This window comes from Ambystoma mexicanum, chromosome 1p (genome assembly GCF_040938575.1).
Source record: "Ambystoma mexicanum isolate Mex_15411 chromosome 1p, UKY_AmexF1_1, whole genome shotgun sequence".
Taxonomy (NCBI): domain Eukaryota; kingdom Metazoa; phylum Chordata; class Amphibia; order Caudata; family Ambystomatidae; genus Ambystoma; species Ambystoma mexicanum.
In genome coordinates, this window is record NC_090921.1 from 686,185,020 (window position 1) to 686,199,802 (window position 14,783).

The 14,783-nt window shown below is 45.2% G+C and overlaps 1 long non-coding RNA gene across 1 annotated transcript in view; it reads right to left on the reverse strand.

Moving 5' to 3' along the window:
- Positions 1-1,809: 1,809 nt before the first annotated feature.
- The window catches only part of LOC138561291 (uncharacterized), a 93,819-nt gene continuing 80,845 nt past the window's right edge, over positions 1,810-14,783 (reverse strand). Inside the window, exon 3 of the long non-coding RNA XR_011299309.1 lies at positions 1,810-3,822. This is a non-coding gene — a long non-coding RNA (uncharacterized lncRNA). The remainder of the gene's footprint in view (positions 3,823-14,783) is intronic.

The window sequence follows — 14,783 nt, forward strand, 5'->3', positions numbered from 1 at the left end:
TTTTTGGTACCTCCTTCCGCCACCCCCCAGCGAGAACTTAGCTTTCATGAAAGCATCCAGCAAATTGCGTGCTTGCTTCTCAGTCCCTGCTTTACACAAAAGCACGCTATTTGCACTACTCCCTGTTCCTGTATGCCCGCAGGGTTTAAACATATAAACTCCATTCTCCCACACCAGTGCCCTCACAGCTTGCTCAATTAATAACAGTGTGTGTGCCCTCTCCAGACCACCCTCAGCAATAAAGCAGGCCAAGGCAGTGCACCAGGTCACCTATTGCGCAAGTACTTCCAATCCCTTTTCACCTCTTTAATCATACCACACCCATGCTATCCAATAGGCCAAATGATTTTCTCCCATGATTGTTTGTTTGTTTATTTATTCATTCATTTATTTATTTATTTACTTATTTTATGACTTATTAACATATCCAGCCATCGCTGCTTTCTCCCAAGCTTGATCCTCACCAGTTGACCCCATTGCATTCCTTCGCTTCTAGACCATGTCACCTCAGGCCTTTAAAACCCCGCCCCAATTGCGTCCCTTCTGATCCCATCTCTGTGCCCTAAATGCTGCCCGTGTTCACGTCTCTGTGTGCACAACGGCCCACCTGGTGATGGAATAGCTGCCGATACAGATTTCTGTCTTCGTTCTCCTTGTGCAAGACCATGTGCCGGCAAAAAAGAAAGTACCTGGGTATCTAACCATCACTCACCAACTGCGTCACTTATTTTCTTTATTTGTGGTGTTTTCTACAGTGCTGCATGCAGAGCAAACCGTTTCAGAGCACTGGTGGGAGAGGGGGTGTAGGGATGACCGAAAAGGGGTGAGAGTGTGGAGGAAGGGAAGGGAACAAGGCAGGAAGGTGAAGAATGCAGCCAACTCCTCCTCTGTGACCTGAAGCTTGAAGTGCAAGGACGATGCAAAGTGCTGAAGAGTAGCTCAGGGGCTGAGGTGTGGCCAACACCCTTGCCAGTTGTTGCCACCAAGGTAGCAGATGACCTGGTTATCTGTTCTCCCCCATCCCCAGCGAGAACCATTGTGGTAGGCCAATATCTTCAAAGCAAGAGTGTCTGAGCATTATCAGTAGATGGACATGTGGGTGTGTGCAGGCAAATCTAGCTAGAGGGTCCAGGACCTGGTATAAAGTTCATTGTGGCTCTTGTTAAGTTGCTGACAGTCTTGTTGGTCCTGGGGAGGTGGGACAGGGAACTGGCTGAGGGCAGACTCCCGGTAGCTGAAGGTCATGGGATCTTGGAGTTACGGCAGGGTAGAGGGATCAATCCGTAGCTTGGACAGAGGGGGTAAGAGGGCACTCAGAAAGGGCAGCTAGACTTCTGAGTTAGAGGAGTAGGAGCAGGCCACACTTCTTCATGGTTCATCTACGTAAACAGGACAGTCCTGAAGTCTTTCCTCCACGGGCTGTGGTTAGTTTGAAGCATCAGTAACATGTTCAATTCTTTAGGGTCTGCTAAGCTGAATCTGATACCCCCTCTCTAAATTCACATTAACCTATGCAAGCAGAAGAGCTTGGGTCCAATCAATCCTAGGCTCCTGGTCGGATTGTATAGTTCATTCCCTGGCTAAGGTGAGTTAGGGTCAATCCCCAAGATAGCCTGGCAGATCGTGCCTAGGAGTTTGAAGTTTATTCCCTTCTCCACTGGAAGCCAGTGGAGGCTTTTTAGATGTGACTATGGTAATCACCAAAGTCGGGATGGCATCACTTTTTTAAATAAAATATTTCTGTATCTAATTAGAAAAACATTACTAATTCCAACCAATTTCTTACAAAGTGCAACTCACATATGGATTTGTCATTTATTTATTGTATTGTATTTTAGTATTCATTTAGATAGCGCCTATTCCCATTTGTATGGCCTCAAAGCACTTTGAGCTCATAACGCCCTCGGGGACCGAAGTCCAGGTATGGGAAAGTTCTAAGAGGAGGCTTATGATGCGTGTGTGCATTTGGCCAGGAATAGGAATTAGGAGGGCTGGCTTGGCTCCAATAGGCAACCCAAGAGGCTAGGCATGTGGATGAGCACTGAGGGAGGCCAAGACAGGATGCTAGTGCAGGAGACTCTATATGTACCCAGCTCGACCGAAAGTCTTCGTAGGTTGTCGCTTTATTCTAATGGCAGAGGTGTTGAGGTAAGTCTGGTGTTTCATTGTGAAGCAGTTAGCTGCATTCTAAAGTGCATGAATGGATAGCCGTGCCTGTTGCCAATGTCCACTGAAGTGGTGCGTTTATACATACCTTAAGGTCAGATGGGGCATATCGTTGATGATGCTGTGTCATTCGACCTTATGAGGGGAAGAAAAAGCTAGCTACCTCCGTAGACTTTTCTATGCACTGTGGACAGGCTACCCATAGGTCTGCCAAGTTCAATAGGCTTGAGGTCCTAGAGCTTCTTCTAAGCAGGACAGAACAGGCTGTCATAGGAACTAGGATAATGGGAGTCTCTAAGGGTAATCGACAGGTTACCTTTATGCATATCTTCCAAGTTCTACAAACGCTGCAGAAAGGAGTCTACTAGGTGTGATATCAAGGATATCTGCATAATACCGCTGTGCGTTACAATGGCTTACCTAGGCACTTACAAGTGCGATGGAGCATTACCAACATGTGTCTTCGGGTGTCATGGGTGGGCTAAACATTATAAGACATGGATGCTCTAAGTCTGACACATGTGTTAACCTGCATTTGTTTTCTTCTAGTTGCAGTGCCCGCTTACCCACATATCTAGGTACAACCCCTTGACTGCCCTTACAGGTGTTGTAAGCGTGTAAGCGAGCTGGTATCAAGGAACTGAGAGGTCCAAGTTCCAAGGCTCCCGAGCAGTGGCAAGCTATCCTGACAGGTCTTATGAGCATAGCATATGAGCGTGCATGTTCTTGTTGCAATTAGAAGTCTGTCCTCAAAGGAATTCAGGTGCATTGAGCCGGATCTCGCTATGATCTTCAGAGTGCTGGGGATAGCCTCATGATACTTCTGCATGAAAGGACAGACTAGAGAGAGAGTGCTGCAGCATTCCTAAGCCCCTATAATCCCTCGAGTGTGTCACATTTCCTGCCCCCCAGAGTCAAAAACATGTTACTTTAAGTACCGAGATCAATCCATTTAAGTTCTTCTTATACAGAAGTGTTCTGAGGGTAGTCAAGTGTTTTTTTTGGTATGTTGCTGGGTAGAAGTAAAAACCCAAGGAAAATGCTTAATAAGTCATCGATTTGATTTGCCAGGATAGGCGTAGCTGTTGTGATAAGTTGAGATTTGGGGGAGGAGGGGGTTGATAGATGCATTAAAGATTTTCAAGAGTTCTGAGTATTTCTGAGTAGCTTGTAGGAGGATTTTCTTTTCCTTCAACAGAACTTTATGGTAGCCACATCCTTGAATTGTTTAGCTGATTTGTATTCTTCATGTTGTTTGCTTTGTGCCAGGTTCTAACCAAGGTTTTGGATGGCTCTCTTCATGTCAGTCAGTTCTTTGTCATACCACATATTTATTGCTTTTAGATCAGTGTGGATCCTTTTTTTCTAAGGGGGAGGGCGGAGGTAAGGCATTGGGAGCTGTTTCGTTCTCAGGTGGAGGGCCTGTGTCCACAGGGTCCATAGGGAAGGATCCACCTGGTGACAATGCTGGGCCTGATCAGAAGAGAGAGTGATTTCTTGAGCTCTTGTGCAAGGGCCTTATTTTGCAGGTTTTGATGGCATTGGTGTGCCTGGGCGTGTTTCACTGTTTCTGAGGCTGGGTATTCAGAGTGCCTTTTGTGAAGTGGTTGTCATCACAACATTGCTTGGTAGGTGAGTTCTTAGTGATGGATATCCCTAGGGTCAAAATGGAATCCAGGTTAGTTGATTGAGTGAATCCATGGTTTAACATGTAATAACATCTGTCGGTACCCTAAACTTTACTTTACTTTAATCATTTATAACGCACACAACATGACCCGGAGGCCTAAGAGCGCAACATAATAACATACACATATCAGAATGCCAAATAACACACCAGGAAGCACACAACCTAAATCAGAAAGCACCTAAAAATAAAAACGGGAAAACATCCTACCTAAATAACAATGGGCCCCATTATGAGTCCGGCGGCAACCAGCCGGTCTTTCCGGCTTGGTTACTGCCAGACTCGTATTACCATTCCGCCTCTGTGATTCCCGGAGTTACCAGGGCATTACGACCCTGGTGTCCCGGGAATTCCAGAGGCAGAATTAGGTAATTCCCGATTCCCATTGAGTCTGATAGGACTCAATGGGAATGGGGAAGTGGAAACACCGGCACCATCTCGTGATGGTGCTGGTGTTTCCACGTCCGCCTGCAGGCGGGCAGTGTTTAACTTGCCAGGTCAGACCAGGCGGGAAGATCACCTCCTGCCTGAAGGACTCGAAATCGGGCGGTCCAGAACTAACAGTGGTGGTGGGTTTACCTGTAATGAGGCCCAATGTTTTGATCTTTTTCCTGAAATTGTCATAGATTTAGTTTCTCTAAGAGCAGGCGGGATAGCGTTCCAAACCCTGGGAGCCGGTGCCGAAAAAGCACATCTCGTGATTTGAGACAGAATACAGTATGGCATGGTAAGCTGGTTAGAATTGTTAGACCTCAGTGTCCTAGCATTAGTCTTCTCAGTCAAGGCCTCTGTCAGATACCGGGGCCCAGTACCCAGGACACATTTATGTGTGATCATCAGCAGCCGAAAGTGAATCCTGGCTTCGACTGGAAGCCAGTGGAGACTGTGGGCCTCATTACACGGACGGCGGTAAGGGTTAACGGTCACCGTTAACCCTTACTGCCATACTACGAGGTCCCTTTGTGGGTTGGGGAATTTAACGCCTGCTTTTTGCAGGGTTAAAACCAACCCGCAAAGGGACCAGGGAGCTAATTATGGTACCGCAATTTTGCGGTGCCGTAATTAGCACCTTCCCCATTCCCATTATGCCCTATGGGGCAAAAATGGGAATGGGGAAGGGCAATGGTGGAAGGGGGAATTACCGCCCTGCCAACCTTGGAATAGGGCGGTAATTCCCCTTTCCACCAAGGCGGTGCCGGTATTTTACCGGCATGAACCATGGCGCTAATAGCGCCATGATTCGCCGCCTTCCGTGTAATGAGGCCCTGTGTCTGGCCTCAGAAACACAATCTCTCCTTTTAAGACCTAGAATAATTCAGACCATGCTATTTTGTAAGGTTTGTAGCCATGCACAGCCCGACTTGGTGATTCCTATGAAGAGTCTACTGCAATAATCAATCCTGGACTCTACAATGGCCCTGGCCACAGTCTCCCAATTCTCTTGGGAGATAAATGGTTGCAGTTGCACTAATAGCTTTACAGGTGCACAGTGGAAGAGACGAGGCTGCTTGCTTGGGCTCTCATATTGAGATTTTGATCCAGATTAATGCCTGGAGTCTTGACCTTCTTTGTTGTCTCAATATTACAGCCTGCTAATAAAAAGTGGTTGTAATCCGTACCCAACTTCTTAAGCTTATTGCTTGTGCCTCCATCTTTTCATTGCTTGATGTAGCCTTTGTATTGGTCGGACCACCACCTCACAAGTCCCCCAATTTGACCTGTACATACCTAACCAAATCTCCTCTCTGATAGCATCCACACAAAATAAAATAGTGCCAAAAAGCTTCACTGGAAAACCTAAGAGTTGCAAATATCCCGAACACCATGAGACACCCGTGTTGCTTCCCCGTCCTCATGCAAAGGCCAGTGCCCCACCCCCCTTAATCACTCCGACCATGTCTAGTCCCTTATTGTACTCACTGGGCACATCAACCCCTGTAGCATTTGTCTTATTTCGACCATCTGGCATATCCTTTCCGGTCTTTTTTGTGACACCTCAGCAGGATAGTCGGCTCTCCGTGCAATCCTACAAGTGATGCTGTCAGAGGTCTGATCCCGTCCCATGCCACGGAAGGGACTTCGACACCCAGGGAAGATGGCCTACCATGGCATTTTATCCTGAGCCGTGAGGTACTTGGAGATGGTCTACATAAATGCCCCTACTCAGAGACATCTACCTGCAAATGGGCAATCACTTTGGATGGTGACCCCCACCTCTAGCCCCCACCTCAAATCTATAGCAGAAACGGATACATGCATTGCTGAAAGCCAAGCCTTAATCTTATCACGTCGGGTGAGTAGTGCATAGTCATATATCAGGGATACAGCCAGCCATCAGAGATCCAGAGTTACCCTCCATGAGAACCTCTAAAGAATGGGGGGATTCTTCCTATAGTGGCTGTGTAGTAAGAGGAGGGTGACTATAAGTAGAAAGAAACCTACAGGGAGTAGAATGCCACAGGGTCCTGTAGGTCAATTGCTGCAGGGAAGCAAAACACTGGTCTCAGGAAAATACGCTAGAGCAAAAATACAGCTCCAAATTCAGCCATGGGGTTCCATATGTCAGAAAGCATCCCTGCGGGCTCACAGCAGATACCTACCATTGGGAACAGTTCAAGTGAGGACAGACCAAAAAGGAAGGGGTGGGACGTCTGCATGAAGTCAACTGCATGATTTCAAAATGGCTTCCAGGCTTTTCCTAGTCTTTGATGGCCGTGGACAAACGGCAACTGGGCAAATTCTGGAGTGACCCAAGCCAATTCAGAAGTTCCACACAACCCAGAATGGAAGGGAGCCTGTGGGAGGGTGCAGTTGGAGCAGCAAGAGGAATGATTGCCTACACAAGGGCAGAAAGGGAGTAGCAGGCAGCAGCAGTGGTGAGAAGGGGGCAGTATAAATTTAAAGTAGGCTGGGGACTGTACCTCTTAATTGTGGGCTGGGCACCGTACCCCTTAATAGTAGAAAGAACACAACATGTTTTAGGAGTGAGAGGGCAGTATATCTTGTGTGATTAAACTGGGTACTATAGCCTTTCAACAGGAATAAGTGACCCATGTACTATCTTCCTGGTTGGATTACTAATAGCAAGCAGGCTCTGGTGAATTGAGCAAAGAACCGGCTGGGCGCTATATCCCTGTGTCTGTGAATTGGGCCAAGAGGTGACTGGGAGCTAAATCTTTCAGACAGTTTGGGGTAATCAAGAAGTGTCTAGGCACTATATCCCAGGGGCTATGATGCTGAGAAAGAGGTGGATGAGTGCTGTGTCCCTCAGGCTCTTATCAATAGTGACACCAGTAGCCCAGTATCCTTACTAGATGATGATTCGGTCACCTTCTTGTTTATCCCACTCACACAACATTTGCTGAGATCATACCGAGAGGAGGACACCTTGTGTAGTTGTCGATATTCCATTAGACAGGGGCGTTGCTAGGGTGGGGGCTAAGGGGGCTATAGCCCCTGATCTTTTGGTTGTAGCCCCGGATAGAATCTCAGGAACAACAGCCAAAAGACTAGCTAGCCCCCAGTCCCAACAGTTCCGACATCAGCTTAGCCCCGGGTCTTTTCCAGACCTAGCAACTCCCCTGCCATTAGATCCTATATGTGTTTACCCCAACCTCCTACTGTTTCTTAATAAATATAGTTTGAACCCTCTTCTTGTGCCACGTGCTTTGTTGGTCCACCACACACCTGTCTCGTCCCCCTAATAATACAGAAATCTGATAGGCTCTGAAAATCAGCAACGCAGGAGAAGCTCTAATCAAACAAACCTCAGACAAAAAAAAGAAAAATGTCCCAATACAGCAACCAGTCTTTCCCAGTCTCCCCCCCTTGGTTCTATGTGTTAATATCCCCGCAAAAATATCGCCATACAAAAATATCGCCATATTTTTGCGGCGGTATTAAGCCATGGAACCTACGGGGGACACTCCCGCAACCCTGCAACCCCCACATTATCCCCAACTATAATATCGCATATGGCCTTACCCCATGACCAGATATATGGTGATATTATTGGTGGGGATAATATTACCCGATACCCCCCCTTCTGAACCTCTCTACTCTGGCCCTGCAGAATCTTCTTGCCTAATTCCCTCCCTGAAATTACATGTCCTTAGAACTGTCTGCTGTAAAATGCCATGCCTGCAGGCGTGGCCCTAAATGTGGCTGGGCGAAGTATTTACCAATTAAACTGAGTAAGAAACCCATCACATCACTCATTGTCTAACTTAGTCCGACCTCTCAAAAACTCTGCACAAGACTGACATTAAATCCTCCATCTTCAATCTGCCAAAGACCTTTCCAGGAGCTACAGTGCCCACATGTTCAAAGGTTCCAAAAGTCTTCTATCTAGCCCTCCTGGTGACACCTACACACTCGAACAGTGCTACCCTACGCTCTGGGAAACTCAGGTGCGTGATCTAGGAAGCTAGAGGCTCATTTGTTGATATTAGTGGGCAGCACTTTGTGCTAGTTCCTTCTCCATCGTCTTTGGCCACTCTTTCAATCGGGTCTCCTCGAAAAGATGCCTGACAATGCCAATAAATGTGGCCACCCACCCTTCCATTCTGCTCATCAGGCAAAAGGTAAGGTAAAATAATGTTGGCCTCGATGGACTGGTCTCTGTAAAGAAAAGGGGTAGGTTGGGTTATTGCGGTAGGGATGGTGGGGTGGACGAGGAGCAGCAAAGCTGTGGTGTTGAGTGCAGGTCGGAAGAACAATATACCTGTGTGCTGAAAAAGGGTTCTGTTATGTTTGGGTGGGGAGACGAACCCTGGGGCATGTTAGCCTTCAGTGCAGTCCCAGGATCGACAGGATATTGGTGGCTGCACTGGGGTGCAGTGGAGTGAGCTATTGGTAGGGCAAGTGTAGGGCCGGAATCAGCATATAGTGTGCAAGCTCTTGTGGGTCGTCAGATGGCTTGTACAATGTGGTGTGAAAGTGAGAGGTTTAAGCAGTGAGTAATTAGTGAGGGGAGAATGGATGGGAAAGAGGAATAGAGTCAGTGTTTAATGATTTTCTTCGGTTGTGCTCATGGCGCATGTGCTTAGTCTCGGAAGATCGTGCTCTTTTGTGGAAGGATTTAGTTAACTTCCTGTTGAATCATCTAAAAGGAGGTGTTTGTTGGGGCTGCTCTGCAAAGAATGAGTTCTGTTTGGGAAGGATTGAGATTTGGTATATTGGTAGACAGCCATCCATCCACAATTTCAAGGCATATTTTTAGGTCTGTTATTTACCAGTCTGTAGACAATTTGAGTGCTGTCTGCAAAGTTATAGCAGAAGAGGCCGCAGAGGCGGATTCGTTCCAGTAGGCATTAACCCAAAGGGTTTGTGATCCCCATATGGGGTATCTTTTCACCTGACCCTCACTAGCCACCTGTCTACCATGCCCTGGTGCAGCTGATCTCACCCGGGCCCCTTGGCTAGACCTCAGTTTGCGTATCCATAGTGGCTAACCTGATGGAATTACTCGCTTAAGGCTTTGGTACGCACTTTACATTTTCATTAGCAGCCTACCTTTCCCAACATCTCTACCTTTTTGACTTTCCTGCCCCTTGCCCATGCTGCATTAAGGGCCCTACCATACTCACCCAATCCGCTGCTGGTGCCTTTGCGGGTTGGATGTGTCAAACCCCCCACGCAGACTGGGTCATTTTTCTCCTCACTGTCTTTCTATATCTGCCGTCACTCACTCCCCTACCACTGCCCTGTGGCAACTCATCTCACTGCCCCCCCCCCACCTCCTGGCATTACTTCATTCAGCGAAGTAGCAGGAACTCTCCATATACTGACTTCCTTCTGGGACCCAGGCCACCTCCACCAGTTGTGGCATCATAATTATCATTATCTGCTTTGCTCATACTTCCTCACTCCTATCCCATCTGACCTGATATGCCACTCTGCTTACTCCTAGTTTACCCTTTTCTTCCTTGTCCGTTTTTGGGCATAGCAGTTCAGGCCATGTTGGCAGCTTATACCAAAAGATGCTGCTCCTCTCTTAGATCTCTTTGACCTCACAACTTGGCCATCCCTGTGCCCGGCCCTCTTCTATCCCCGTATGGCCCTCTCATGCCATCTTCTCTCCTCTCAGTTAAAACAGGCCTAACTACTTCTACAGATACCCCCTCGATCCTCATTTTCCCCTGACATCCCACCTACCAACCCACTCAAAGCCCATGCTTTACCAACAGCCTTTATAAGATCCATATCTGCCTCATCAGTGTTCCCCAATGAGACCATTGGGATCTGCATACAACAATTTCCAACACTCAACTTGTGCCCTGATGGCAGCAGAGAATAAAGTGACTGCTCACCTGCATGTGCTCCTCCTTTAATGGGCCCAGTGCATGTGACCCCCAAGCAGGAAAATAACTGCTGGGCACCACTCACGCATACCCTGCGCATACAAATGCCTCTCAATGTCCCAGTGAAAGAAGGGGGAAACACCCACTCCCCCAGCTGCCTTTGTCTTAAATTGACTATCATTTCATGGCTCAGTCTATCACTCTAACTCTCTTTGAGGACATTGCAATCTGAAGGTGGCTGAACCCAGAAGCTCCTTGACCATGCACCAGAAAATCCAGTCATCCCCCCTCACCCACCAGAGGATCCCTCTTTTTTTTTTACCATGGTACATACGTCTGCTCATGCCAGCAAGGTTATTTTTCTGGTGCCTGCTCACAGACAAGAGTTTTAAAATGGTTCTGGTACAGCCGGTTTTGGGCAGCCTGGATTCCTCTGGTACCAAAATGTGAGATGTGTGCAATTGTGTCAGGAATCAGCAGGTGATCAAACACCATCAGCAAATATTTGAAAATATTTGAAAAATAAGACTCAATTCATATTCTATGAAACATCCTTATGAGGATTAGACTAATACCTGTGACCTTGAGAACAAGTCAACCTCCTGTCCAGTGAATAAACGGCACCCCAGAAATCCCCCATTTGAATGGATGATAGTACAAGAAGTTAGAGATATGGAAAGATCTAGTCCATGTAATCTTAAACAAGAGGAATAACACACTCTTCAAACCTTGAAATATAACAAAAGCCTTTTAATGAAAGCCACTGTGAAAGTGGGCAGGATTATTTAAATGGGTTGTGATGGTTATGATCAGATGGTATCAGTTTAATACATAAGGCAAGCCATTATAAGCCAATCATATGTGATCTCACACAGAACACAGTGAAACTGATTTTATTGACAACAAATTTGGGCCTAGAATGAGGAGATATTTGTTAACAATTGCTCAAAAGCTGCACTCCCAGCTATTTACACTATACCAAAAATGCCTAATGATTTGAATATACCTACTGGTATATATCGAGTGTCTGAGGGTATGACTGAATTCTTAAGCTTTTGTGTAAATATGATGATGTCTTCCTTTAGCTATTGACTTCCTAAACTCTGTCTTATTTGAAAGACAGGATTGCAGTCATTAATCTTACTCAACAGTTCCCATTGCTAGTATTCCTTGATTGTAGGATATACCAAATGTCACTGCATCCCATTACACAAATGACGACAGATATGCTGTGCCCACTCTCTTTATCATTGAAATCATGTGTTTTAACCTACAAATTAACATCTATATTTTCAAAAGGGAATCTTCCCAGCAAATCTAGGGCATGGAAATGGGGCCAGACTTTGCCTGAAACATGGCTATCGTCTCCATCAAAGAGTTTGAGTCAGCACATCTGTTAATAGGATAAGCATCCTTTCTTTAAGCTATAGGCCCAGCGCAGGGGGGGCATTACCTGAAGTGGTAATGTCCCCCCTGCAAGGGGCCTATTGCTATTAGTATCCCGACCCGAAAGATTGGGGTACTAAGAGAATTTATTTTCTGTTACGAAATGCTCCAGTGTTGCAGAACCAAAGAAAAATAATCAAAAAATGGCCACCAGGGAAGGGAAAACTAAGTCTGTTTTCTCTTTCCATGGTGGCCAAACAAAATGAATGGAAAAAGATAAAGAAATAAAATGGCCACCATGGAAAGGGAGAAGGGACTACATGTAGTCCCTTCTCCCTTTCCATGAAAAAAATAGGGAAAATGTAAAAAAAGAAAATGGCCACCATGGAAAGGAGAGAAGGGACTACATGTAGTCCCTTCTTGCTTTTCTGGACGGCCTGTCGCGGTTCGGGAGCAGACACACTGGGGACAGAATTGATCCCAGCGTTTCCGCTCCTGAAATTGACCAAAAAGAAGGTAAGTGGGGTTGGGAGGGTGGGGAGGAGATTGTTTGGATTGGGGGGCCGGCGGGGGAAGATTGCAGACTCCAGCCGTGTGGTGGCTTGGAGCGGGGATTACCCCTGGTAGGGTGAGGAGGAGATTGTTTGGATTGGGGGGCCGGCGGGGGAAGATTGCAGCCTCCAGCCGTGTGGTGGCTTGGAGCGGGGATTACCCTTTTCCAAGTTTCCTCATTGGCTAAGTGGCTGCTACACCCACCCGCCGGGAAGGAAAGTTTTGGTTAGAGGGATTACCGGTTGTGTAACGCCCCGACGGTGGCCAAGTAGCTTGTTTGCTAATTGTCCCTCACCGAGTACTAAAAATCATTATAAAGATGTGGAGATGCCACATGTATAATATCCCAACGATTTGGACAGGTGATGAAAACAGCTTAGAAAGGTTTTTGCATTGGTTGAATCTAAGAGCTAGTGAGATCCAGTACACCATCTTATGCAGTAAAGAAAATATATAATTTTTGGATCTTTCATTTAAAACTATTCGTGACACCTAGGCTTGCTTCCCTTTTAAGAAACCAACGAAACGTTACATGAAACGAGTTTTCATACCAAGGTGCTTAAAGACAATTTACCTTCTGGAAAATGTCTCCTTATACTTTGCAAATCCAATAAAGCTGATGAGTACAAAAGTAATTCTATGGACCTCCAATCTAGATCATATCTCATTGGATACCAAAATAAAATGGTCATGAGGGCTTACATGGGAACGCTTTTTACCACCTAAAAATCACAATATAATTTGAACGAAAAGGAGACATTGTATTTGCAGCATTGCCTTTGATCCTGACAGTATTAGCATTAAAAATACAAATAGGAAGACTTTGCCCCTTTGTATAATTGGCACTAATTGAATATGACAAACCCCTTTTGTTTGGAAATGAGGTAAAAAGATGAGGACCAACATCTTCATTCCAAATATCATAATGTCTCTAGTCCTCAAGGTTAATATGGATGTCGGATTACACCCTGTGTAATAAGGCAATAATCCACGTGGATGCCAGTTTACCAAAACCATGCCAACATTTCAAATGGGAAACATGACTTGGCATCTTAAGGATTATAGTAACTTTACGGCAAATTGGGGAATGCAGTGCCTTCAACGGCCCTGCCTTTACATATATCTTAGAAACATTTTGAGGGAGGTACTCACCAGAATTTTGGAACATGAATCCTGTATCTGGTTTCAAATATTAGATGCCCCAAAGGTGGCTCCTTTTATTGCCGTGAATCATAAAGGTGCATTCTCTGCTGGTTTATGGAATCGTGGGGCTTGATGAAAATAAACGGATCCATACATTACATCTACACTGGGAGAGTCTGAACGAGTGCCTGCACTGGCAGTCATTGCTATCTTAAAACAGTGACAATTTTGGAGGTCGATTGTACTTCATCTTCATGTGCCCTGCATTTTATTTTAGTGATCAGACTGTAAATATTTTTATGTTTCATTTCTTACATTATTGACATCGATCCACTCTAAGATGGCCATCTTATTAGTCTTCTCATGATTACACAATCGTCGGATTTAACGTCTCTCGACATTCAGAGAGGACATATTCTCAATTTCTGTTTTCAGTATTTTAGACCAACAGCTTTTCTGTTTCTGCAGACACCCATTCCCGCCTGATCAATGCCATGGCTGTCCGTTACTTCCCCTTCCTGGTTGGCGCCTTTATAATTCAATATGAAGTAGGAACTGGTATACGTTCTGCTCTTCCCCTGGCAATGTTGTTGATGATGCATTTGGCAACTTGGCAAGGTTTCCTAAACTGTCTTTGTTTTATTGTTTTTTAAATGTAGAATGTCTCACCTTCGTTTTTAATATGGGTATGCGTGTTAAAATACACCAACTGTTCGCTTGTCTGTCATTTTGTCATTCTGCAGTTTGCCACCCTTCTGGTGCTCTAAACCTTGCTGCCCATTGTATGAACTTCCAGTGTGACGTATTTCAGACACCTTTATGGCACCTCAGAATAACATTCAATATTACTCACGTGAGCATTGAGCCCTGTCGTTGCCTGTTAAGCTATTTACATGGTCCTCTTTCCTGAATCCCATATATTAGGATTCCATATGGAGATATTGCTCTCCTTTTGATGTACCTTTACACAAATGTACATGTTTTGATGTTTCTTGTGCATCCCTTCTTGTATTATATTTCCGATGCTTCACCTATGTAATTGCCTCAGTCGATGTACCAATGACAGTTCGGAGATGATGACAAATGCCTTAACACAACATAACATAACACATTAAAACTGGTAAATGTGATTCATATGGTTAACACTTTCTTGTGTGCTCAAGTTGAGTTTTGTGGGGACTTTTTTATTAATAATTGTTTACTGCCTTTGTGTATCCTTGAGTAAAGCAGACACTCCATGTCGTTTCTTATCTTGCTGAGTCTGTTTTGATGTGCACACCTGAAACGCACCCTATTCTGCATATAACTTCTGACCTTCAAAGATCAGATGGTTTATGCTTCTCAAATAAGACATTATATTTGTTTTCTTGAACAAATAATTATAGATGTGCTTTGTTTTTTCTATGTTGTTGTCTGTATGTATACATATGATCGTATAGCATATTATGTTATCGAGTTTCTATGAATTATCTTTGAATGAACATTACTAAGTTAATTTCTGTGTATGTTGCTTTTAACAGATTATTAATTTCTATCTTGTTACAAAT